The 27,888-nt window shown below is 44.6% G+C and overlaps 1 protein-coding gene across 3 annotated transcripts in view; it reads left to right on the plus strand.

Moving 5' to 3' along the window:
- PDE1A (phosphodiesterase 1A) overlaps positions 1-27,888 on the plus strand; it is a 550,086-nt gene that overhangs the window by 357,425 nt on the left and 164,773 nt on the right. The window contains exon 1 of one of the 3 annotated variants that reach the window (XM_073646791.1): positions 9,016-9,169. The exons of the other annotated variants lie outside the window; for them this stretch is intronic. The gene's annotated coding sequence lies outside the window, so the exon portion shown is untranslated. Of the gene's footprint in view, positions 1-9,015; positions 9,170-27,888 lie in introns of those variants that run through there. 3 annotated transcript variants of the gene reach the window in all.

A 27,888-nucleotide genomic window follows, 5' to 3' on the forward strand; every position in this document is an offset into this window, starting at 1 on the left:
CCCTGTGTGAGCCTCTAATCCCAGCTCCGGCGCCCGCCAAAATTGTCCCGCTCCCGTTGGAGGAAGCCCAGTTTGCATGGGACCCCACCGGTGAGAACCTAATGGGGTTTACCCAGGAGACCCGGGCGGACGCAGCCCGGCGTGAGGAGTGCTGCCGTCAGCAGCTAGAGGTCTTCGGGAGAGAACGACGAGAGAGACGGATCCGCGAAGAACAGCTGCAGGTCCAGAGCGCGGAGCAGAAACGCCGAGCCCGACGAAACCCCCGTGCGGCCCACGGTCCCCGCGCCACCGGGACCGTAATAAAGTTCCAGTTGGAGTATGGCTGGGGCTTTATCCGAGACCACCGAACCCCCGGCGACGTCTTTGTCATCCGCAGGGATGTCGAGAGCCACCTGTCGGAGGGACACCGTGGACGTGACCTTTACCCGGGTGATGAGGTCACCTTCACCCGGCATCAGTGTGCCAAAGGACCATACGCCCTTCACGTGCACCGGTTGACGGAGGAGGAGATACAGTATGAGGAAGACCAAGAGGACCCGGACGGGTCTGAAGACTACCCTCAGGAGGAAATGAGGAGAGGACACCGCTACTGAAGGGAAGTAGCATAAACAAAGTACTGTATATAGTTACCCGTAAGGGTACTTGACATGCTGCTAATTGAAGTGTGGTCCCCGTTGGGACTAGTGTGGAACTGTTTAAAGGAACTGTTTCCTGTGTGCCCCTATCCCTAACCAGGCTGAGGACTGTGAGCAGCCATTTTCCTTATTCCCCACTGGCCGAGGACTGAGAGCGGCCATACCCTGTAAATAGTTGCGCTTCTTAAGGCGCCCCCTACTGGTTTTATAAGGAACTGTTTTTCTACTAGTGACTGTTGCACTTTACCCGGTCACAAGTTGCACCGTGGCCGGAAGAACAAGAACGTTTTATATGAAGGAGTTTTATATTGAAAGTTTATGCTGCTAAGATTATAATATAAGAAGTTACCTGTAATGTTATATTATCTGATAATGTTTTTTATAATGTTTTATATGTTAGGGTGTACTTTAAAAAAATTTTGTATGTTTTATCATGTTATGCTCTTTTCCAGCCCGAGGACGTGCTGTGGTTTACCAGGGGGGAATGTAGCACCCCGAGGACTCGGCTGCTACAGGAGTATTGCACCTCAAACCAGAGGTGTGGTATTCCACTCCCGGGTAAGGATGGAGTGTGGGACAGAGCTCAGATAGCTGCATGCACTACACTCACCCCATTTCCGGGGGACAGAACAACGGTACTCCCACCAGATAGATGTGCAGGTACGACAGCGTCTGTCCCTGGCTGGAGTGGGGGGGGGGAGGAACATCCCAGTAGTGTAGGAGCAGATAGGGGAGGGACTCTGGGCATAGGTAGGAGCCCATTGGTTGCATTGTCACCAGGGCTCGGGTGTCAGAGGGAGTATATAAGGTGGGCACCATCTTTAGACAGGGTCTGTTCAGTCTGAGGAGAAGCTGAGAGAGGGTTCAGCCAGAGAGGGCTGACAGGGAGCTGTGGCTCCGTCTGGGCCCAGCTCCAGAGCCAGGCCTGAAGCATAGAGAGGGAAGGAAGAAGAGGAACACAAGGAAAGGCTCAGAGACGCAAGCAGAAGGAACCCTGAGATCCCACGAGTGAACTAAAACGGGTGAAGGGTTGGCAGAGAAGGGTACCGAATCCCAAACTGGTGGAGGTCAATCATCCTTAGCCAGGAACCGGAGGTCGTGGTCAAGCTTTGGCACGACCCCTCGCCACATCCACCAGGAAGGCACGCCACATAGGGTCAGGAAAGCCGGAGAGAGGTTTTGCCCCATAAGGCCCGAGGAAGCCAGACATAGGTGGGTCCCTGGTGAGGACGGCCAGTAGGAAGGAAGAGAGGGGAGCTCTGGACCACGCTCTGGAATCGCCTGGGAGTTGGCCGAGTCCCTGACCTCGTGGACGCAGCACGGCTCGGGTGGTCCTACTGTGCACAAGGATCTGATAAAGAACTGTGAGTAAAGCTTTTGAAACTGCACTTCCCGCCTCTGTGTTCCTGCCGTCACACCTGCACCCTCAGCACTGGGACACCCGCACCATCACTCCCATCATTATCTCTAACAGATCTGCCCTGAGGCCATACTCCTCCCGTGGGGAGTCATCTCATTCTCAGCTGCACAAACAACACCGGCCTCGGCGGACTGCCGTGCAGCGGCGGTCCCGTGACCGCAATCCACGGGTGGCGTAGTCGAACATTCTAACATCTACTGCTAAATACTGCCCCTCAGTTTGACTCCCTGGGCACGGACCGGGTCACCGCCACGAGACTACTACCCCTATCTGATCCGGCTCCGGGTAAGCCCCCGTGCGCGCGATGCCGCACGACATGATTCGGGCCCAGGGGCGCGTCAGTCACACTATATAAATCCATGCAAAAGGCATGGATTTATATACTGTGACCTAAAGAATGGTATAAGAATGGTATAAAATAAAAAATAAATCTATACTTACCTTCCGATGGCCCCCGGAGTCTTGCTTCGCTCCGTCCTGGCTGCCGGCAGCTCGCGGTGCACTGCACTGAAGGACCTCCTGTCACATGACTATGACGTCAGCGCAGGTCCTTCAGTCCACCGCGATCTGCCGGCAAGTGAAGACAAGAAGACCGAGGGCCATCAGAAGGTATATATAATATTTATTTTTTATTTTATTCTTTTTTTTACAGGTTATATGGTACCCGGGTCCGGAGGAGAGTCTCCTGTCCTCCAGACCCGGGTACCATCCGCACATTGGAACGCATGGATTCCGCATCTACAGATCCAGTGATGCGGAATCCAAGTGATTCAATGCAAGTCAATGGCGGCGAAAACGCAGCACTTCCGCAAAATAATTGGTAGTGCTGCATTTTTTTCCGCAATGATAACCCGCAGCGGAAATTTCCACAGCATGTGCACAGCACATGCGGATTATTATTGGGGAACATGGCAGGCCTTCTACCATGCGTTTTTAAGCGTTTCTGCAGCGTTTTTGCCGCTGCGGAAATGCTTAAAAAACGCATCGTGAGCACACAGCTTTACACAATAAAAACTATTTTATAGAAAAAAGATTTTTTTTTGCATCTCTTTATTCTGAGAGCTATAACTTTTTTATATTTTGACTGATAGAGCTGTATGGTGGCTTGTTTTTTGCGGGACAAAATTATGTTTTCACCAGTACCACTTTTATTTTCATTCGCCTTTTTGATCGCGTTTTATTCCACTTTTTGTTCGGCGGTATGATGGTAAAGCACCATTTTTTGCTTTGTTTTTTAGTTTTATTTTTTTACCGTGTTCACTAAAGGGGTTAATAGATGCAGGAGTATCCCTATGCTATGCGGGTTGTTAGTGCTGCACTGCAAGCAAACATGTTTGATCATGCACTGCGCAAGATCAAACTAGTTTGCTAGTGCCTGGTGACAAGTATGTCGTCTACATCAGGTCACCATGGCAACGATCGGGACCACGCGATGACGTTGCGGGGTCTCCGATCCAAGAGCAGAGGGACTTTTGCTCCTCTGCTCGCTCGCTAAATGCTGCGATCGCAGTGATCGGGCACTGAGTGCCAGGCTCAGCTGTCAGAATCAGCTGACACCCTGCGGCGATCGCACCCGCACAGCCTCTGTGTGGGCGCCATCGTTGAGACATAATAATACGTCAGAAAGGGGTGAATAGTGTCTATCAGTGACAACTACAGTTGTCCCTCACAAAGTGAATAAGGGCTCATTCAAACATAAGTATTTTGTATCAATATTTGTAAGACAAAAATCAGGAGTGGAATTTACAGAAAAAAATTCAAATTGAAAGGTTGACACCTGTTCTGTGTTTTGGAGACACTCCTGGTTTTGGCATAAAAATACTGATCCATACTTATGTGTGAATAAAGCCTTAGCCTGATGCAACTTTACGGGATGTCAACTAATGTAAAAATAAATCAGTAGCAATCAGGCTGCTGATTACTCCCAGGCACTGCCTGGGGCTGGATCACAATATCATGAGTTTCATGAACAATATCATAAGTTTCATGAAACATTGGGATCCAGCCTCCAGACCGGCAAACAAATGATGAACCAGACAAATTGGAACCATCCTATTGAAATCAATGGGATCCATTTCTCCATCAGATGGGAGATATTCAGCGATAATTAGTTTTGTGATTTGGGTCAGTCATTTTTCTAACCAATTTTTAGTTCCTAAATATTTAATTAAAAATGCATGTCGATAAACCATACAATACGGCTGAATATTCTGAAACCATATTTTGAAGGGACCTTGAAAAATTGGCCAACGTTAGTAGATGTTTTGATCCTAAAGTCCTTTAAAATTCAGTGAATATTCTCAGACTCTGTGAGATTTTCCAGCAAAAAGAAAAAAAAGCTGAACAGCAACAAAAGGATCTCGGCACTTAGAAAAATCCCAGGATCAGCTTTAGTTATGTAAACAGTCAGGGTTCAGGGAAAGAGACCCTCGGCAATGTGCAATCAATGTGATATGGGGCATGTATACAGTTTAAAATTCAAGGGGATTTCCACTGTAACCAATTAATGACACAGCCTACTGTGGTACTTAATGACACTGTGATTTTTTTTTCATCTCCCCACCTCAATAGCCATAGATTTTTCATTTTTCTGTTGATGTAGCAACATCAGGGAGTTGTATTCTTAAATAATCGTATTTTTGGGTACATATGATGTTGGGATAATTTTTATTAATTTTTGGGAAGAATAGTTAAGAGAAAAAAACAAAGTAATTTAGTTGTTTTTTTATTATGCAGGTTATTATGATTCCAGCAATACAAAATGTATGCATCATTTTAATGTTTTTCTAGTTGCAAAATAAAAACACTTTGGGAGAATCGTTCAAGGATTTGGGGCAAACACAGCAGTTTTGTGCAACAATTTTCTACTTTTTGCTATTTTACACCACTCTCACCACTTTTAAAAAGTCGATATAACCTGGACATGGTTAGCTATGCAATTATGTTCAAGCCAGATTCATGAATTTGAGATTTTTTGAAACAGTAGCACAAAAAGTCACAAACTCAGTTCAGAGACTGAAGTGTTGTTAAAGGTGGAAAATCGGCTTCAGAGCTCATGCAGTCGAGCGTATAAATTGGATATGTGCTGTGCGATTTTTGATCTGATAGCACATGGACAGCACACTGACCCATGTTATTCTGTAGGGCTGTTCAGATGAACTTTTTTCCTCTTGGTCCAACTGTGTGAAATTTTTTTCCGTGTGCACTAATTTCTTCCGAGCCTCGGATGAGACTCACCCATTCAAGTCTATGGGTGCGAGAAAAAAATGAGATCCCACTCAAACCATCCAAGTGGCATCCGATTGTTTGGATACATTTCTATTATAAACCCCTGACTGTATTTGGTGATATACATTTTTTTGTGTATTTGTATGAGAATGGATCTCACACGGATATCCCACGGATGTCACAAGGACGTAAAAATGGACACATGAATGTTACATGGACGAAAATCGTATGAAAATTAGAAAAAAAAATTGTCCAAATTTTCTGGATGAAAATCTGACTATTTCTCATATGCTCGTTTGCAGTCTAGTATATAGTATGTCTAAGGGCTCTTTCACACGTCAGTATCTCCGGTAGGTGTGGTGACAGTTTCCACACGTACCGGAGACACTGACACATGCAGACCCATTCAAATGAATGGGTCTGTGCACATCTCAGTGTGTTTTCATAGACCTTGTGTCCTTGTGCTCCACACACTGACATGTCTGTTTTTAGCTGGCAGCACAGATCACACTGATCCATTCAAGTCAATGGGTCCGTGTAAACACGTACCACACTCGGATACCATCCGTGTGACATGTACCGGCGCCTGGGAATCAGTGCTTCAGTTAGCGCTGTTCCCAAGCGCCGGTGCTGAATGCTGCCCTCATTATGGTTCCCTGCCGGCGCTGCGATCAGCACCAGCAGGGACAGTGATGAGAGTAGTAGTTTCTGCTCTCGCAGTGTCTACCTGTGTAAAAATAAGAATAAAATAAAAAATCCATATACTCACCTGTCCTAAGGGTCCCCCGCTGTAATCTATGCGACCGATCAGCAGAGGAGTCGAGGAGAAAGAAGAGCTGCAGCGCAGCTCCAGGGCCCGCTCACTACAGCACTTCATTCTTGCCGGCCCCTCTGCTGATCAGTCGCATGGATTACAGCGGGGACACTTAGGACAGGTGAGTATATGGAATTTTTATTTTATTCTTATTTCTACACAGGTGGACACTGCGGAAGCAGACACTTCTACCCTCATCATTGTCCCTGCTGGTGCTGATCGTGGCGCTGGCAGGAACCATGATATGGGCAGCGTTCAGCACCCAGCGCTTAGGAACTATACCTCTGATTCCCAGGCGCCGGTCCGTGTGATCCTAATGCGGCACACGGGACACGCATATTTCGGGTACCGTTTTTTGCGGTACCGGAGATATACGAACGTGTGAAACCGGCCTAAAGATGAGAGAAATTTATCAAATACTGACTTAAAAAAATCCTTTTCATGAAATTATTTTTTTTTAAATAAGTTGTCTTTATGTTAACTTTTATCATTTTTACTTATACATGGAGGCCTGATAGAGCTGAGTAGATCCATTTTGCGGTATGTACACCTTTTTGATCAATGATTGGGATAAACAAAAAAACAGCAACTTTGGCATTAAAATAAACAAAACATTTTTAACAGTTCACTGTGTGGGAAAAGTAATGCTTTTACTTTATTGTATAAGTAATTACAGATAGAAGATACCAATTAAGTATATTTTTATCTTTTGCACTCTTGCAAAGGAATGGATTTGGATTGGTTTTAGGGGACTTCCACATGTGATCCTTTCATTAATCATATAATACACTGCGCTGCTTCTGTATTGCAGTGCATTTTGTCTGCTGATGTCAATCTAACATGTTGTGCTATTTGAGTACATTTATTGAGCATTTTTAATCTGTTGGGTTACATACAAATTCTATTCATGTTTGTTTTTCACAGATAGAACTTGTACCAATTATAGTATATGGGGCTGTTTACATGTCCATGATTTAACTGCTGCCCAAGTGGAACACGGAGCCTGGTCTGGTTTTAATCACAAATTAAACGTGCCGATGTAATGGAATGGGACAAATTGGAGAGCCCTCCGATACCATCCGTTTGCAATCAGCATGCTGTCCGACTTTTATGTTTGTAGATAAGTATAGTTTGGAAAATCTTCTCGTATGCAAAAAAAAAAGGGACATTGACTAAATACCGATCAAATCTGATCTAAAACTATCATGAAAATCAGTCCACTTTTAGCATGCAATAAAACAACCAAAAAATGATGCCTGAATGAGGCTTGAGGCATAGTGTCGGACACGGATGCCAAATGCCCACCAGTAACATCAACTCCAGGGCAACACTTTTCATCTACATGCAAGTATGACTTTACCCTCATTCACAAATTTCTATAGCAATAAACTGGGTAGATTGTTAAATGAATAAGATGCTGCCTTTGTCTATATATAGTGAATCAAGTGTATTGTGCCAAATACTGCTCATATAAGAGGGTGGTGGCCCACCGGAGGATTCTCCTGTTCTCCTGTGGGCCAGTCCAAGCCTGTATACATTTGTAAGATATTTATTTTATACTGGCTATGAAAGAGTTAGATTAAATTATGTAACAATATGTTCTAATTGGTTGTATCCATCCAGTTTTTTATTTGCAGTCTACATGTTTCTGGGCTATGTCACTATGGACTACAATGCTGCACTGTATGTATGTTATCCCATGTACTATATGCAGCTCAGCCGCAGAAAAGAATCTATTTAAACTCTGCATGCATAAAGGAATAATGGTGAACGCCGAGCTGGCACAAAACAAATGCTATTTTAAACTGTACAGAACAAATTACAAGCATTTAACATCAGGGCAAGGCTTAGTCATTAGGAGTGGAAGATTGTTAGCGTGTGCACAATTAAACACTCACATGGACCATTATGTACTAATCTTGACATGATGTGACCCAGTGTACTCGTTATTCTGTTTTACACCCACCAACAACTGGATTTTTTTTTCTAGATCAGAACCTGCTTTGAAACTACAGGAAATCATAATTCCTTTTATCTAACTAAATTCTCATGGAACAGATTTTTATTTTGCAAACACATGTCGTATTTCCTCATTGGTTACTTTGGCTCTTGCACAATTTATGTCTTATTACTATTATAAAATAGGTTTTGACCTTGGTTTTGGCTTTTACTGGTAATGATAAATTAGTTTTCCCTTTTGGGAGAAGTAAACAAGAGAAAACAAGAACATAAATGGCTCCTAAATTTGTAAGTGTTGGTGTAGGCATTGTTGGACACAGATAGAAGAGGCCCCTGTACCAAAACAATATATGGGCCCTTTGCAGCCCCAGAGCTCATCATAATGCACGATTCCACCTGCTTTGGAGGTCAATGTGGCCCCCTTATCTCTTGGACCCCTGTGCAGCTGCACAGGTTGCACCACTGATATGCCCGCCACTGGGTGTAGGTTGTCTTTTCCATAGAATCCCATACATTAGTGCAAAGACTTCTTTCCCTAAATTTCTGAAAAGACTTCTTATTGCCCATTATGAGCTTTTAACCCCTTGATGACGCAACCAATTTTATTTTTTTATGCTTTTATTTTTTCCTCCCTTTCTTCAAAGAGCCATCTTTTTTTTTTTTTTTTTTTAATTTACAATATAATGTACCGAGGAACGGTAAAAAAAATTTTCAAGTGATAAGAAAATGTTTCTTTACACTATTAATTTTGCAGTTAAAATGACCTGGCAGCATGATTTTCCAGGTTAGTATGATTATGGCGATACCAAACATGCATAGTTTTTTACTACTTTAGTGGCTTAAAAAATTCTAAGCTTTGGTAAAGAATAATAATAATCTTTATTTTATATAGCGCCAACATGTTCCACAGCGCTCTACAGGCATTATCATCACTGTCTCCATTGGGGATCACAATCTAGATTCCCTATCAGTATGTCTGTGGAGTGTGGGCGGAAACTGGAGAACCCGCAGGAAACCCACGCAAACACGGGGAGAACAAACATCCTTGCAGACGTTGTCCTTGGCAGGATTTGAGTTCAGGACCGAAGTGCTGCAAAGCAACAGTGCTAACCAGTGAGCACCATTTTCCTTTTTATTTTTCTGTCTATGAAGTAATATGAGGGCTTGGATTTGGCATGCCGAGCGTTAGATTTTATTGGTATAATTTTGGGAAACATAATGTGTTTTGATTGCTTTTTATTGAATTTTTTGTGGGTGGTGCAGTGACAAAACAATGTCAATTTTGGCATTTTGATTTTTTTTTCTTTACGACACTGTACAAGTAAACAATTTTATATTTTGACAGATTAGACTTTTTACTGAAGTGGCCATACCAAATATGTGTGTATATATATACACGGCTCAAAATAAAGGGAACACTTAAACAACAGAATATAACTCCAAGTAAATCAAACTTCTGTGAAATCAAACTGTCCACTTAGGAAGCAACATTGATTGACAATCAATTTCACATGCTGTTGTGCAAATGGAATAGACAATAGATAGAAATTATTGACAATTATCAAGACAGCCTCAATAAAAGAGTGGTTCTGCAGGTGGGGACCACAGACCACATCACAGTACCAATGCTTTCTGGCTGATGTTTTGGTCACTTTTGAATGTTGGTTGTGCTTTCACACTCATGGTAGCATGAGACGGACTCTATAACCCACAGAAGTTGCTCAGGTAGTGCAGCTCATCCAGGATGGCACATCAATGCGAGCTGTGGCAAGAAGGTTTGCTGTGTCTGTCAGCATAGTGTCCAGAGGCTGGAGGCACTACCAGGAGACAGGCCAGTACACTAGGAGATGTGGAGGGGGCCGTAGGAGGGCAACAACCAAGCAGCAGGACCGCTACCTCCGCTTTTGTGCAAGGAGGAACAGTAGGAGCAGTACCAGAGCCCTGCAAAATGACATCCAGCAGGCCACAAATGTGCATGTGTCTGCACAAATGGTTAGAAACCGACTCCATGAGGGTGGTATGAGGGCCCGACGTCCACAGATGGGGGTTGTGCTCACAGCCCAACACCGTGCAGGACGCTTGGCATTTGCCACAGAACACCAAGATTGGCAAAGTCTCCACTGGCACCCTGTGCTCTTCACAGATGAAAGCAGGTTCACACTGAGCACATGTGACAAACGTGACAGAGTCTGGAGATGCCGTGGAGAGCCATCTGCTGCCTGTAACATCCTTCAGCATGACTGGTTTGGCAGTGGGTCAGTAATGGTGTGGGGTGACATTTCTTTGGAGGGCCGCATAGCCCTCCATGTGCTCGCCAGAGGTAGCCTGACTGCCATTAGGTACCGAGATGAGATCCTCAGACCCCTTGTGAGACCATAAGCTGGTGCGGTTAGCCCTGGGTTCCTCCTAATGCAGGACAATGCCAGACCTCATCTGGCTGGAGTGTGTCAGCAGTTCCTGCAAGATGAAGGCATTGAAGCTATGGACTGGCCCGCCCGTTCCCAAGACCTGAATCCGACTAAGCACATCTGGGACATCATGTCTCGCTCCATCCACCAATGTCACGCTGTACCACAGACTGTCCAGGAGTTGGCGGATGCTTTAGTCCAGGTCTGGGAGGAGATCTCGCAGGAGACCATCAGCAACCATATCTGGAGCATGCCCAGGCATTGTAGGGAGGTCATACAGGCACGTGGAGGCCACACACAATACTGAGCCTCATTTTGACTTGTTTTAAGGACATTACATCAAAGTTGGATCAGCCTGTAGTGTGTTTTCCCACTTTAATTTTGGGGGTGACTCCAAATCCAGGCCTCCATTGGTTAATAAATTTGATTTCCATTGATGATTTTTGTGTGATTTTGTTGTCAGCACATTCAACTTTGTACAGAACAAAGCATTCAATGAGAATATTTCATTCATTCAGATCTAGGATGTGTTATTTGAGAGTTCCCTTTATTTTTTTGAGCAGTGTATACATATATATACAGTGGGTACGGAAAGTATTCAGACCCCTTTAAATTTTTCAGTCTTTGTTTCATTGCAGCCATTTGGTAAATTCTAAAAAGTTCATTTTTTTCTCATTAAAGTACTCTCTGCACCCCATCTTGACTGAAAAAAAACAGAAATGTAGACATTTTTGCAAATTTATTAAAAAAGAAAAAGTGAAATATCACATGGTCATAAGTATTCAGACCCTTTGCTCATATTTAAGTCACATGCTGTCCATTTCCTTGTGATCCTCCTTGAGATGGTTCTACTCCTTCATTGGAGTCCAGCTGTGTTTAATTAAACTGATAGAACTTAATTTGGAAAGGCACACACCTGTCTATATAAGACCTCACAGCTCACAGTGCATATCAGACCAAATGAGAATCATGAGCTCAAAGTAACTGCCCAAGGCAAGGAGCTCAGAGACAGAATTGTGGCAAGGCACAGATCTGGCCAAGGTTACAAAAGAATTTCTGCATTGCTCAAGGTTCTTAAGAGCACAGTGGCCTCCATAATCCTTAAATGGAAGAAGTTTGGGACCACCAGAAGTTTTCCTAGACCTGGTCGTCCAGCCAAACTGAGCAATCGTGGGAGAAGAGCCTTGATAAGAGAGGTAAAGAAGAACCCCAAGATCACTGTGGCTGAGCTCCAGAGATGCAGTAGGGAGATGGGAGAAAGTTCCACAAAGTCAACTATCACTGCAGCCCTCCACTAGTCGGGCCTTCATGGCAGAGTGGCCTGATGGAAGCCTCTCCTCAGTGCAAGACATATGAAAGCCCGCATAGAGTTTGCTCAAAAACACATGAATGACTCCCAGACTATGAGCAATAAGATTCTCTGGTCTGATGAGACAAAGATAAAACTTTTTGGGGATAATTCTAAGCGGTATGGGTGGTGAAAACCAGGCAATGATCATCACCTGCCCAATACAATCCCAACAGTGAAACATGGGGATGGCAGCATCATGCTATGGGGGTGTTTTTCAGCTGCAGGGACAGGACGACTGGTTGCAATTGAAGGAAACATGAATGTGGGCAAGTACAGAGATATCCTGGATGAAAACCTCTTCCAGAGTGCACTGGACCTCAGACTTGGCAGAAGGTTCACCTTCCAACAAGACACTGACCCTAAGCACACAGCTAAAATAACAAAGGAGTGGCTTCAGAACAACTCTGTGACCATTCTTGACTGACCCAGCCAGAGCCCTAATCTAAACCCAATTGAGCATCTCTGGAGAGACCTGAAAATGGCTGTCCATCAACGTTCACCATCCAACCTGACGGAACTGGAGAGAATCTGCAAGGAAGAATGGCAGAGAATCCCCAAATCCAGGTGTGCAAAACTTGTTGCATCATTCCCAAGAAGACTCATGGCTGTACTAGCTCAAAAGGGTGCTTCTACTTGTAACACCCCTTTAGGGCTACCACGGTATACTGGGTGTTATGGGGGGTCTCACCTCCCTAGGGCGCAGTGCCTCCATCCGAATCTTGATTGGAGCTCTCTCTCTGGGACTGCAGAAGGACTGTTATCTTCTGCCAGGGGCTGATTCAGGAAGCCCCTGCCACAGCTCAGTACACACACAGGGAACAGGAGTAAAACCGTTTAACAGGTTTATTACTATGCAGCAGAAATGAGGTGGGTGTAAAGGAATAACATACAATACAAGTAACGGTGCTCTATAAAAGTCATATACACATCACAATCTACTTCTACTCAGACCCTGCAAATATAACGTAGCAGGTTTTCCCTTTTTATATTAACTCAGTCCAAACGTTGGGGCCCAGTTGCCGCGGATGTTGGCGCGCAAATTAGAACCGTTGGTGCACTTAAATGAATATTAATGTCAATAGTCTGGGTTGTAGTGTACTCACTGTAAATAGCGCTGGTAGAACCACAAGTCTCAGAAGGTCACTCACTGTGTGTCTCAAACAGTCGGATGGGTCTCTGGACACCAGCTGGGGGCAGCAGGATTCAGACCTTTATAAAGTGGGAGTGCGGCAGAACTCTCCGAGTCCTTGATGTAACTTGCTTCAGAGGGCGACAGGACCGCGCTCTCTCGCAGGTATCTCAGAGGGGGCCACCACACTCTGCAGCATAGAGGAATGCAGATCCACACTGCTCCGTCTTTCACAGCAAGCTGCCATGCTCCTTCTCCTCTGAACTTTCACTTTCACTTCCTGCCCAGCTCCCTCCCCAAGTCCCTCCTCCTCCAATCCACTCTCTCTCCTTCTATCCTTCCAGGCTGTGTCATCTGACTGAAACAAGGGTCCCTGGGAATTGTAGTCCACTGCAGCTCAGGGGAAAAACAGTTAATGTCTGTATGTCACTGTTTAACAGCAGCTGCAAAGCTCTTCTTAGTGGCTGTAAGTTCCAGTATACCGGTAGCTGCCCTGACAGTTCCATGTGCAGGTGTTACATTCTCCCCCTGATGAGTCATTGAAAGTGTCCCATCAGGACATGAGGACTCACCACCTGAAACATGAATAGTGGTTAAAGCATCCTTACTAACACCAAATTTACAAGCACACAAACCACCACCTGGACACAAGGGAGATACCGGGAAATAAGGCCAAACAGAATTTGAATTAGGGTGTATCAACCTGGGGACCTCAGTGGTATGTCCCATTCTTTCATAGGTCAGCATCATGGGTGGCCTAGTGTCCCGTTTGAGACGAGTGTGTACCGAGGGGGCCCTCTCCTCAGCCCCCGACTCTTGTCTCTCAAAAACGGGCTCCTCCAGATGGATCTCTTCATTCAATAAATGTCCCTCTTCTGAACTCTCCCCCAATTGTGGGCAGAGCACACTCGCCTCCTGACAAATGTCCTTTTTTCGTGTTTCCACTTCAGGAGTCTGGTTTACAGGGTCCGCGCCTATGAGGCATGGGTCCTCGGTCCATCTGTAGCTCCCCTGACCGTCGGGTCCCCACTCATCCCCAGACTCGCTGTCACTGCCTCCTGAGGCAACCCCAGGCTGGGGTGGTTGTTCACACCTACGACTTCTCCTATTGCACGGAAGGGTGGTATGACCTCCTTGGGTTGGCAATGGTGGTAAAGGGATGTTTTTTCCCACAGGCAACAGATGGTGTCGATGATAGGTTTTGACAGCACCGCCCCCTTTCTCGGGCTTCACTCTGTAGGCCGGGACACCGGGCAGCTTCTCCATCACCACATAAGGGTCAGGACACCACCGATCAGCAAGCTTGTGCTTCCCGGGAAGGCTCAGAAGTTGAATAAGGACTCTATCTCCTGGCAGTAAAACTTGTTCTCGAACTCTACAGTCATAGCGAGTCTTATTGCGCCTCCCTGACCAACCAGAGGCCTGCTCTGCCAATCTGTAAGCTTTTTTCAAATCTTCTTGTAGCTGGGACACATATTTTAAGTAGGTCTTCCCATTAGAACTGTCAAAGGATGTCCCAAAACTAATATCCACTGGTAGCCGGGCTTTTCTTCCAAACAAGAGGAAATAAGGCGAGTATCCAGTTGACTCATTTGTGGTGCAATTGTAGGCATGAACCAACTGACTCACATGCTTGCCCCAGTGTCCCTTCTTCCTGGGATCCAAAGTGCCTAACATGTTCAGAAGGGTACGGTTGAACCTCTCAGGTTGAGGGTCCCCTTGGGGGTGATATGGTGTGGTTCTGGATTTCTTGATCCCACAAATGGCGCATAGCTCCTTGATTAGTCTACTTTCGAAATCTCTTCCTTGATCAGTATGGATGCAGGCTGGCAGCCCGTAATGTACGAAGAACTTCTCCCATAGTGTTTTTGCCACAGTAATTGCCCTTTGATCTTTAGTGGGGTAGGCTTGGGCATATCGGGTGAAATGGTAAGTGACCACTAACACATTACTGACATTGTTTCATCAGGCTCGATGGAGAGGAAATCAATGCACACTAGCTCAAGTGGGCCATCACTGGTAATGTTCACAAGGGGGGATGTTCTCAAAGACAAGGTTTTTCTCAACACACACCGGGAGCATGATTTGCAGTATTCTTCAATATCCGCTTCCATCCGCGGCCAGTAAAATCGGTCGGCCACAAGACCCGTGGTCTTCTCGATGCCAAGATGTCCATGATCATCATGCAGGGACTTCATGACCATCCTCCGAAATCGGGTAGGTAACACCAGCTGTCTACGGACTCCTCCCTTCTGGCGCTTTGCCTCCTGGTATAGCAGTCCATTTCTTACTACTAGCGACTCTAGCTGCCGAGTCAGCAGGACAGACTCCTCTGTTCTTAATGCATTCTTTTTGGGCCTCCAGCCCCTCTTAACCCACCATCGGACTACCCCCACCGACCGATCCTCTTGCTGCGCCTTTCTGACTTGATTACGAGTCAGTTGAGGGAGAGAGTCTGGGGTTACATTTGTCACTCGGCAGTACAACAACGGGAGCTCTTCACTGGCTGCTCCTAAGAATTTAGCACAGCACTGCATAGGGAGGGCATTAGTTTGATGTCTATGGCACAGAGTCTTCACCTCAGGGGCAGGGACCTCTATCCATCCTCCTTCTTCTTCCTCATTTAAGGGTTCCCTAGGCAGGCGAGAGAGTGTGTCTGCATCAATGTTACTGATCCTTGGTCGATATTTTAAGCTGAAATCGTACAAAGAGAGTGTGGCAAGCCACCGGTACCCCGTGGCATCCAGTTTTGCTGTGGTTCTCACATAGGTTAATGGATTGTTGTCGGTATGAACCACGAAGTGTACCCCATAGAGGTAGTTATGCAGCGTGTCCACTACAGCCCATTTCAGAGCCAGAAACTCCAGTTTGTGAGCTGGGTAGTTGCATTCACTGGGAGTCAATCCTCGACTAATGTAGTAAACGGGACGCAGACAGCCATCATTGTCCTGGTAGAGAATCCCTCCTAGTCCATCGAGAGAAGCATCTACATGTAACACATATGGTTTACTGGGGTCTGCATAGGCCAACACTGGAGTTTGGGTAAAACATGACTTCATTTTCTCGAATGCCTCATCGCATACAGGTGTCCATCTTTTCCGAAAAAGTTCATTAACTCGGAAGTAGACCCTCTTTCCTAACCTTGAGGAGTGGGCTGTCCTCCCGGAATGGGGATACCCCTGGGTAAGGGCAGTTAATGGCTTCGCAATCCGAGAGTACTGGGGTACAAATCTTCGGTAATATCCACAAAATCCTAAAAAGGACCTAAGCTCCCTCAGTTTGGTGGGCTTAGGCCAGTTTACAACAGCCTCCACTTTGGCGGGGCGGTTGAAATTCCTTCTCTGCTGACTATGTGCCCCACATATTTCACAGTCGTCTGGCAAAACCGGCACTTGTCAAGGGACAACTTCAACCTAGCCTCCTTCAACCGATCCTGCACCTTAAACAACCACTGGTTGTGTTCTTCCAGAGTCTTCCCAAAAACAATAAGATCATCTAGATAAACCAAGACCTCACATAAGTGCATGTCCCCCACTACTTTGTCCATACATCCCTGAAAAGAGGCCGGTGCACCTGTCAGTCCTTGAGGCCGTCTCTGAAACTCGAAGAACCCAATGGGGCAGATAAAAGCGGTCTTCTCTTGATCTTCTTTTGACATGGGTATCTGATAGTAGCCGCTCCGGAGATCTAACACAGAAAACCATTGGCTCCCTTGCAGGCAATCCAAAGCTTCATCGATTCAGGGCACAGTGTACTGGTCAGGGACCATACGTTTGTTCAAGGTACGATATTCCACACACATCCGAATAGCTCCATTTTTTTTTCGAGCTATCACGATGGGTGAAGCATAGGGGCTACTAGACTCTATGATGACTCCTTTGTCTAACATACCACGTAGATGCTGCCTGACATCTTCGATATCTGCCGGGGCCAATCTTCGGGATCTCTCTCGGAAAGGCATTTGATCCTTCAACCGAATGCGATGCTTTACTCCTTGAGCGAGGCCCATGTCCCATTCGCCTAAAGAGAAAGCCGCCCCCCGCATCATCATGTCGTCGATGACCAGCCTCCTCTCTTCTCCTTTCAGCTCACTTTCTTCAAAACAAGGGTCAAAGCTTTCAGGCTGTAGTTCCCTCTTCTCCTCCTCCGTTCTCACATAGGCTTCCAGACAGACTGGGTGGATGGATAGGGTCTGCGAGTAATTTTCTCCCCCAACTTCCCGACACCACTGAGCTAACGTACGGAAGATGTTGGCATTTGTTCCCACTATGACAGGTGTTGGTCTCTCATCTGCCTCTGCCTCCGGGCAGATTAGCGCTATGATGGGTATCTCTTTATCCACTCCAACAACAGTCTTTGGGAATCGTAGTGTCACGGACACGTACCCTCTGTAGGGGTAGCTGTGCTCACTCAGTCCCCAAACCACGAGTCCAGACAATGGTTTCAGAGGCACATTGGATAAATATCTCTTATACCATCCTTCGAAGATTATGGACACTTGAGACCCGCTATCCAGCATTACTGCACAAGGTTGACCATTGATATATGCGGGGACATGTGGGGCTGGTCCCACTAAACCTTCAGGCAGTGTTTTCGATGAGGCACTATTGTATGGGGCAGGAGAGTAGGTCTTAGTTGCTGATGGGGGCTCGGTATGGGGTTCTACTGGCCCCCATTTCCCGTTTCCTGACTGCCTCTGAGTGTGATGGGGAAAATGTGAAGAGTTCTTTGAGCTCCACCTCTTCGGACACTGACGAGCTATATGACTTGGACTTCCACAGACAAAGCACCCTTCTGGTTTCCTATTCTCTACTCTACAGAGGTCATCATTCTCGCTTCCTGAAGCCAGGGTTTGCTTCTCGGCTACCTCCGCAGCACTTTGTAGCCGCTGTATTGTCTTGGCCTGGGCACTTAACAATTGTGTAATCTGCTGCCCCTGTTTCTCGATGACTTTCAACAGTTCCATCTCTCGGCAGTCGGCTGCTGGCTTCAGGGCAACAGTAGTCACCCGAGGGGATGTCTTCTCTCTTGCGGCCAAAATAACCTCCTCCTTGCGAACTTCCTTAAGCAACTCATGAAAAGAACCAGGAATCTTCTCTTTATCACAAGACCTCATCCGCTGGGCAATTGGATCATGCGTGAGAGCTCCTCTGAGTACTTGTTCCAGATGACACTGATCAACTTCTTTAGGGCTGACTCCACCTTTAGATACTATTCTATGAACCAGCTTATCTAGTCGGTATAGATAGTCGGACATCTTCTCATCTGGCAGTTGGTAGGTGGTACGGAGTTTATAGAGTAGATCAGTAGCATCTTCAGGGGATCCAAAAGCATCTTCTAAAGTACTCATATAATCTTGATAAGTTGCTAGTGGCTTGCTCCGCCAAGCAGCCTGCACCACTTCCATAGCAGTACCCTTCAAGCTTTCTACTATTCTGTGCTTCTTTACGGCATAAGTGCACTGCCACTCTTCTAAGCACAGTAAAGTGACATCCCTTCAAGTATCATATCCTTCTTCTCCAGCAGGGGTGGGGAGGGCACCCGAGAAAGTTCTTAGACGACGGTAGTTCCCTTCTGGCTGCATCTTTGCAAACTGACTGACTAACTTTTCCATAGCGGTCATAAGCACATCAGCAGGGGCCGCTGTCTCGCCAGGACTTGCTCTAAGTGGAATAGAGGGCGGACATATACTAGTCTTTCTAGGCTGAGTGGTTGATTCCTGTTGCCGGGTCTCAACTTCGGACTCAGTAGGCCAAGTGATCTTCCATTGTCGACCATACTCTGGGGACACGGCTATCATGGATGGGAAGTATTCTTTCCTCAAGATCTGCCCGGTTGAGATCAGGGCTGTGTGTAACTGTCCCCCCTTTTCCTTCCTGCGGTCGACCACTTTAGGGTGGGCAAGTTCAGTGAGTCGGTTAACTATTTTCAGTATCTCTTCATCAGACGCATCACAGAGCTCACCACTCACTGCAAAACTTTGTTTAGCTGTAACATCCATCTCTTCACACCACAAATACACTTCTTGCTCTATTAAAGTCTCCATAGTAAATACTCCTGTGTTAGTTCTGGATCTCAGCAGTGCCTCCACTGTAACACCCCTTTAGGGCTACCACAGTACACTGGGTGATATGGAGGATCTCACCTCTCTAGGGCGCAGTGCCTCCACCCGAATCTTGATTGGAGCTCTCTGTCTGGGACTGCAGAAGGACTGTTATCTTCTGCCAGGGGCTGATTCAGGAAGCCCCTGCCACAGCTCAGTACACACACAGGGAACAGGAGTAAAACTGTTTAACAGGTTTATTACTATGCAGCAGAATTGAGGTGTGTGTAAAGGAATAACATACAATACAAGTAACGGTGCTCTATAAAAGTCATATACACATCACAATCTACTTCTACTTCGACCCTGCAAATATAACGTAGCAGGTTTTCCCTTTTTGTATTAACTCAGTCCAAACGTTGGGGCCCAGTTGCCGCGGATGTTGGCACGCAAATTAGAACCGTTGGTGCACTTAGATGAATATTAATGTCAATAGTCTGGGTTGTAGTGTACTCACTGTAAATAGCGCTAGTAGAACCACAAGTCTCAGAAGGGCACTCACTGTGTGTCTCAAACAGTCGGATGGGTCTCTGGACACCAGCTGGGGGCGGCAGGGTTCAGGCCTTTATACAGTGGGAGTGCGGCAGAACTCTCCGAGTCCTTGATGTAACTTGCTTCAGAGGGTGACAGGACCGCGCTCTCTCCAGCAGCGCCGGTATCTCAGAGGGGGCCGCCACACTCTGCAGCATAGAGGAATGCAGATCCACACCGCTCCGTCTTTCACAGCAAGCTGCCACGCTCCTTCTCCTCTGAACTTTCACTTTCACTTCCTGCCCAGCTCCCTCCCCCAAGTCCCTCCTCCTCCAATCCACTCTCTCTCCTTCTAGCCTTCCAGGCTGTGTCATCTGACTGAAACAAGGGTCCCTGGGAATTGTAATCCACTGCAGCTCAGGGGAAAAACAGTTAATGTCTGTAGGTCCCTGTTTAACAGCAGCTGCAAAGCTCTTCTTAGAGGCTGTAAGTTCCAGTATACCAGTAGCTGCCCTGACAGTTCCATGTGCAGGTGTTACATACTCAATACTGAGCAAAGGGTCTGAATACTTATGACCATGTGATATTTCAGTTTTTCTTTTTAAATAAATTTGCAAAAATTTCTACATTTCTGTTTTTTTTCAGTCAAGATGGGGTGCAGAGTGTACATTAATGAGAAAAAAAATAAACTTTTTAGAATTTACCAAATGGCTGCAATGAAACAAAGAGTGAAAAATGTAAAGGGGTCTGAATACTCTCTGTACTCACTGTATATATATATTTATATATATATATATATATATATATATATATATATATAATTTTTTTTATTATTATTATTAGTATTACTTTTTGTATTATATATTTTTTTTATTTTTAACTGGAGAAAAGTAAGCTGATTCGAATTTTTATGTTTTTTACTTTCTTTTATATTTTTAAAAATATTTTTTCATTTAATCTTGATGGGGGACTTGAGCCTGTATTCATTCAATCGCGTGTTCTATATTATATTGCACCATATTGTTCTAATAACTGTTTCCTATGGAACCAGCCACAGCCTGGGCTTCTCGGCAGTACCAACATGACAGCGACCAGGTATTCTGTATTCTGCCAAGGCAACTCATTGGCACCCTGCGTTAGGGAGGAGCAATGGCCCCCCAATCAAATGACAGGAAGGATTGCGTGGCTAAAATGCTGCTGGCAGTGATTGACAATGGCATGTAAGAGGTTAACAGCAGCGATCAGAGCTCAGCTCTGATTACTGCTTTTATAGGCGGATGCTGTAATATACACCTATCTGCTCCATACACCAACACCAACCTCATGATGTAATGGTACGCCATGGTGCACAGACGGTTTCAGCAATTTACACACTTTAGATATACATATTTCCCATAGACATACTGAATGGATTTGGTCACAAGATAGATGCAATGAAAATGATGAAGACCTTGCCTCTGTAGTCATCAGCTGGTACTATGTGTAATTAGGCAGCACATAATCCATACACTCCGGCAGGAATGTTTACATAGTGACGGTTTGGGGTCATTCTTTCATCCAAAAGAATCAGGTCAATTATTCAAATCACACTCTAATCAACTATGATCAGAGCTTCGCCAGATTATGTTGGATGATGAGAAGATGGAGAAAATAATTTCTCCATCTTCTCCATTGTTTCAGTCCATGGAAATCAGACTGTACTCAGATGTCATCCGAGTACAGTCCGATATTTTCCACAAACTCATTGACTTGCATAGCCGAGAGCAATCCGATATCGGATGAAGCCCAGATATGCTGAAATTGTTTCCCAGGACTGGCTCTACCTGAAGATAAAAATCGGACGTGTGCACGGCCCCATAGAATAACATGGGGACGAGTGCTATCCGTCGAAACGACAGATAGCACTCGTCCAATCATTCCGGTTGTCTACAAGAGACCTTATGGTCACTGGTTCCCAGTAAGAGCTTGGAGAGCGAAGTCTGTAGTGATTATGTGACATGGGCATGAGGACTCTCCTAGCTCATATGGTGCAGAACATAAATGCACTGTAGGATGTTCATTTGTAGGCTGGAGCAGCTCTTTAATGATCATATGAGCACTTTATAGTGATTTTACTAATATACAGAAGTATTGAGAAAGCTGCCATATTCCGAAAAACAGTCCATATAAGAATACTCCCCTGTAATCATGGGTGCCAGTTCCGTTGCAGACCAGCAAAATTAAACAATTGGAGAAAAAGGAATTGACGGCACAACCACTGAACATACAAAAGCTATGCTTCTTCTTTATTAGAAACTCATCAAAAGGATCTAAAAATGTAATCACCGTAGGTTATAGACTTACGCGGTTTTGACGTACACAGCGCCCTTAATCATAGTCTGTATTGTCAGTGGTTGTGCCGTCAATTCCATTTTCTCCAATTTTACTATTGTACCTTGCCATAATCCAAGAATAAGCACGACTCTGCTATGAGAAAATTGTTTTGTAGAAAGTAATCCAATAAAGTTAGCAAAGTAAAATGACAGTATCACCAGTGACTGGACCTGCACTACCTACATAATCATTTGATGGTTGATATTCATGAGAGTCGTAACGTTCATGTCTTGAATAAGTGTTTCGAATGCATCAACTTAAACATTCAGTTTAACTATGGCAGAAGAGATATTCTATACAAGGCTAAACCTATCTGAGCTTGTAACCAAGGTAATTTCCCATATCCTTTTGTGCTTTATTGTACAAGACAGATATTACAGCTTTTGTTACCGTGCTTGGAAGAACATATAATTTAAATATCAAGTTTCAATTGTAGCCATAATGGCTTTTCTGTTAGATGGCAACTAGGATACAATTTCCAGCTACTAATTATGCTTATTGGTGCCGAAATAGTGAAAGATAAAAATTTTATGCTGCTCGTAGGATGAACCCTGCAACTGAAGGCGAAAGAATGAAAAAGTAAGACATATATCTGGGAAGATGTAACGGGCTTTTGTGAACACAATAAAAAGAGAATAACGTCTTATAAGAGATTTTGAAAAATATGATACACTTGAAAATATAGAAAAATAAATCATTACCGATCATAGCAAAACAGTATAGATTAACCCCATGGAACCTACAATGTGTAATCAGGTCACAGATGAAGCTTTACATTCATCAAGCTTAAAGGGAATCAGTCAGGTCATTTCTGCGTAGCCTGCTAATAGTATCCTGAAATAGGACTTGGGCAGCCCTTTCAGGATATGCATATGAAGGAATACCCACCACACGCTCAAAATCAATATTTCCAAAATACTTTTATTGATTAGTACTAGTGATGAGCGAGCATGCTCGTTACTTGAGATTTACGAGCATGCTTGGGTGTTTTTTGAGTATCTTCAGCGTGCTCGGGTGTTATGTTTGAGTCACTCTTTGCTCATGATTTGCGACTGTTTGACAGCTTTAATACATGTGAGGAATGCCTGGAACACCCGAGCACGCTGAAAATACTCAGCGAGTACCCGAGTATGCTTGCCGAAAGGGTTAACAGAGCATACTTGCTCATCACTAATTAGTACATATCAAAGGAACATGAACCAAATGAGACAGACTGGCGACAAAAATGAAAAGACGTTTCAACCCGTGCCGGGTGTTTTTCAAAAGGTCGCAGAATATCTAAAATAAAACACACAATACAAAATGTACATGAATATGAGACAAAGCAAAATAAATAATATCTCCATGTTGACACCTTGTCACAACTTGTTAGTAAACTTAATGCCATCTGGACAGAATTACAATTCACTTTGAATTTTGATAACACCAAAATGTCTTTTTTGGATACTCTAGTGATTAAAAATACCAACATTTTTTCCAAACTGACGGACCGCAATAATCTACTTCTCTACAGCAGCTGTCATCCCAAATCGATAAAAAATAGTCTTCTACGTTCCCAATTTCAGAGAGTAACCAAAATTGTATCTGACCAAACAGTTTGTTCCAGTAGGCTTAATGAAACGTCTCAGAAATTTCTGGATTGAGACTATCCATATCCCTTACTTCAAGAAGAAAAAAAACTGTCTGTTACCAGGACCACAACCCACTCCTCCAGCACCTCTCCTTTACTGAGTGCAGACCAATTTTCTACTTTGAACTTTCAGGATATGTAACTTTTATTGATGTACGTCACCCCGTTGTGTTACTGTAAGCCCCCGAAAATGTATTGTTGCGCTGGCTAGTAAAATATATGTTAATGCCAAATGAATATTCACCCTTTCCCCCACCCATAATCCCGCACACCCCTCTGTGCCAGTGTCAGTGATTCAGTCCTACTGCTGCATTCCTGAGGATTGCATCGCAACGCTCAGACTGGCCGTCTGCTCTCCTGACCGGGAAGTGACAGCTGTAAAGAAATACATGCTCAGGTCAGGAGAGCAGACGACCAGTCTGAGGATTGCGATGTGATCCTTGGGCGAGTAATATGGCAGTCTGACTGCAACCTATCAGTGTTGCCAACGAAGAGGTCGGGCGGGATTATGGGCGGGGGAAGGGGTGATTATTCATTTCGCATTTACATGCGTGCCAAGTGGGTTGTACTGTGTGCGGGGTCCGTGGAGTATTATGCTGTCTGGTGGGTAATGTGGGGGCCATGACTGTATAGGAATACTGTAGGTATGAATATTCTTCTTTCTTAGCTTTCAAAGTTTGAAGGTATGTGTAAAATAATGCATTGGCATGGAAAAGTAACTGTTATATCTACAATTCTTTCTGCTTTTTATTGCAGTGGATAATATTAAAGTCGTGATTCAGAGGCTTTACCATACTTAAAGTGCATTTCCAAAGGAGAACATGCCAGACAGGAAATGCTGCTGTTGGTTTACAGAAACCTTGCAATGATTTATTATGATTTTTGAGCTAGCAGCCTTTCTGCGTTCCTTCACCGAGTCTGATATCCTTTAAATGATAGGACTTCCAATTTAATGACGTGTAACTGTGTCTACAAGTTTAATGTTCGCAGTGATTCATAGTAGGCTATAACGTCAGTCTGCGCACATTAACCTCAAGCGAAGTTGGCACCAGATGTTTGTGTTTGCTCTCGCTGACATTGCTTAGTGTATACAGTCGTGTATGTATATTTGAGTTGACTTTTCCTAATGATGATATTTTTGCAGGCTTGTTTTTCCAAACTTGTTTGCAGTGTTCTCTAATCAAGCACTTGTCCTGAAGTTTTGTTGGCAGATGGCTTGTTTTATTTTTCTAATGGCTTTGATTGTTGAAGCGGCTTTAGCCTAACCCTGCAAAAACAAGAGATGAAATATTATCAATCTAGGTCATTTTCTGCTGCTCTGATCTAATGTCTCTGAATATTCTCCCTAGAATACATAGCAAACAGCAGAACACCAAATGCAGCCTATTCTATATTCGACAATTACACATTAAAAAACGCATCCACCTTTTAGCGCAGGTTCACATGTAGCAGAAATGCAGAGGCTATTTTATCTGGATTTCCGAGTACAAATTACACAGTGGAATATAGTTCTAGCAAAGTGCTTGAAATTGTGACAAATCTCATCCATCTTTTCAGGGCAATTGGAGTACCTAAACTTTGTGATGAATTTATTCACAGAAAATTAAATTTTTCACATTTCAAAAGATTCAATCATCTCTAGTGTGGACCTTTCTTTTCCACAACCTTCAGTGGTGGTGTCAATTTTGAATGTGCTCTGTGTCATATTCCTCAATTTTTAATTCTAACATATGTGCGTAAATGCTTGGGAAATGCTTGGTAATCCGCCCCCCATGGTCCCCAATGACAAGCCGCAATGTCAATACCCATGCTGCGGATTTTTCCGCAGCGTTTATGCTGCGCTCAAAAATCCGCAGCATGTCCATTAATTTTGCGGACACGCAGCGTAATCGCCGCCATTGACTTGCATTGAAACACATAATATCCGTGTCAGTACATTTGTACACACGGATATTATGCGTTTCTATGTGCGGATGGTACCCAAGTCTGAAGGAGAGGAGACTCTCATCCAGACCTGGGTACCATAGAAACTGTAAAAAAAAAAGAATTTAAAATAAAAAATAAAGTTTATACTTACCTTCCGATGTCCTCCCGGTGTTTTGTCTGCTGCGTCTGGTCTATTGCAATGCTCGCGCTGTTGTGAAGGAGCTGCCATGACGTCACTGAGTCATGTGACCCATCACATGGCTCAATGACGTCACCGCAGGTCCTTCACACCACTGCGAGCCGCCCAACACACCGGACGCAGCAGAGAGAACATCGGGAGGACACCAGAAGGTGAGTATAAACTTTATTTTTTACCATTTTATTCTTTTTTTTTAACTAACTTGGTCACACTATTATAAATCCATGCCAGTTGCATGGATTTACATAGTGTGAACAAGTTGTCAAGCACTTTCCAAGTGATGCTAAAATCACTTGGAAAAGTGCTTGATAACCCGCATGCAGGAATGCATGCAAAAACGCTTGACAAACGCTTCTACCTGGCGGGAAAACCGCATGTAAAAGCGCATGCGTTTTTCCTGCCAGGGAGAAGCATAAAAAATATGCAGCATTTCTGCATCGTGGGCACATAGCATTATACACCTCGTATGTGTGCTGCTTTTCTCTCACCATATGAGCTGTTTGTTGGGGAAATGAAGCATTACAGGTCAGGTTCTGCAAACTCATGATGAGCAGCTTTATATCCATTACTCTACCTTTCGACAACTTAGCAGGTGAACTGTATGGGGATTAGATCAGGAGAAAGAACCAAAAGATCTCAATGACTTGTCTTCAGATTGGCTGTCTGGATACTTTCTCTTCAAAAAGTTCAATTTTGCCATTTGCCTTGGAATATAGTACACAGAAGTTTTTCTGTGGGCAATATTACTCTCTCATAAAGTGTGTCAATTGATATTCATCATCGGAGATCAACTCCTTAGGATAACCTTCTCTGCTGAAAACTATTGGGAAAAATGTAACGACAGTAGCAGTAGTGGCATGTGCAGTGAAAGTAAACTTTGGCCATTTACTGTAGTAGAGAATTACTGTTATAGAATGAAACAGGGATGAGCAATTAATTTTCTCGTAGGGCCACATGAGACTGTGACTGTTGTGGAGGCCGAACCAATACGCTAAAAGTAATTCTGCCCAATATTAATAAATTAATTCTAATTATTATTTTATACTAATATTAATTGTATCACCTAATATTGAACAGAATTAATTATGCTGACACTCCCCTATATACCGTATGAGCCAGCACACAGTCCCCTATGTACAGAATGAGTCCACACATAGTCCCCTTATATATAGTATGAGCACCCACACAGTCTCCCTTTTATACAATATGAGCCCCCACACAGCCCCCTTATATACAGTATGAGCCCCACACAGTCCCCCTATATGCAGTATGAGCTCCCACATAGTCCTCTATATACAGTATGAGCCCGCACACAGTCCCGTATGTACAGAATGAGTCCACATATAGCTCCCTTATATACAGTATGAGCCCCCACACAGTCCCCCTATATACAGTATGAGCTCCCACATAGTTCCCTATATACAGTAGGAGACCCACAAAATACCCCTATGTACAGTATCAGCACCCCACATAGCCACTTATATATAGTGAGCGCCCACATAGCCCCCTATATACAGTGTGAGCCCCCCACCATAACCCCCATATACACTGTGAGCCCCACACATAGTCCCCTATATACAGCTTGAGTCCCCACATAGCCCCCTCTATACAGTGCGAGTCCCCTATATGAATCATGAGCCCCCACAAAGCTGTCCTATATTCAGTATGAATCCCATACACATATATTAAAAAGTAACAAGTACTTACCTCGCTCCCTTTCCTCCGGCGCTCTTCTCCGGTGCTCTCTCCCCACAACAGACGTGATGAAGTGATGTCATTATGTCTGCTGTCTCAGTCGCACACACTGATTGATGGAAAAGGGAGCCGGAGGCTCTGTCCTCCTCCAATGTATTCACTGCTACCTATAGCAGTGATATCTGGACGCGGGTGGCGGATGGTGGGGCCCGTGGGCCACTGTTTTCAGACCTTTGGTTGTCTCTGTCTGTGGGCCAGATGGAACAGCCAGAGGGCCGGATGTGGCCCATGGGCCGCACTTTACTTAGGTCTGACATAGAAGCAATCAGGAAAGGAATTCTGCAGTGGTCCCACTATATTAATAGCTAGATGTTCCCACGCAGTGTTAGGCCAGGGACAGACGAGCGTATTAAAAAATCATCCGATTTTCATCCAGAAAATTCAGATGACATCTGCATTGTCATCCATGTGTTTGTATTTTACATTCATGTGACATTGGCGTGGAATCCATATTTATACATCAACATTTGAAAATGTACATGATCAA

Source organism: Phyllobates terribilis, unplaced genomic scaffold, assembly GCF_046119375.1.
Source record: "Phyllobates terribilis strain yellow unplaced genomic scaffold, ASM4611937v1 Scaffold_9__5_contigs__length_417890890, whole genome shotgun sequence".
Classification (NCBI taxonomy): Eukaryota; Metazoa; Chordata; class Amphibia; order Anura; family Dendrobatidae; genus Phyllobates; species Phyllobates terribilis.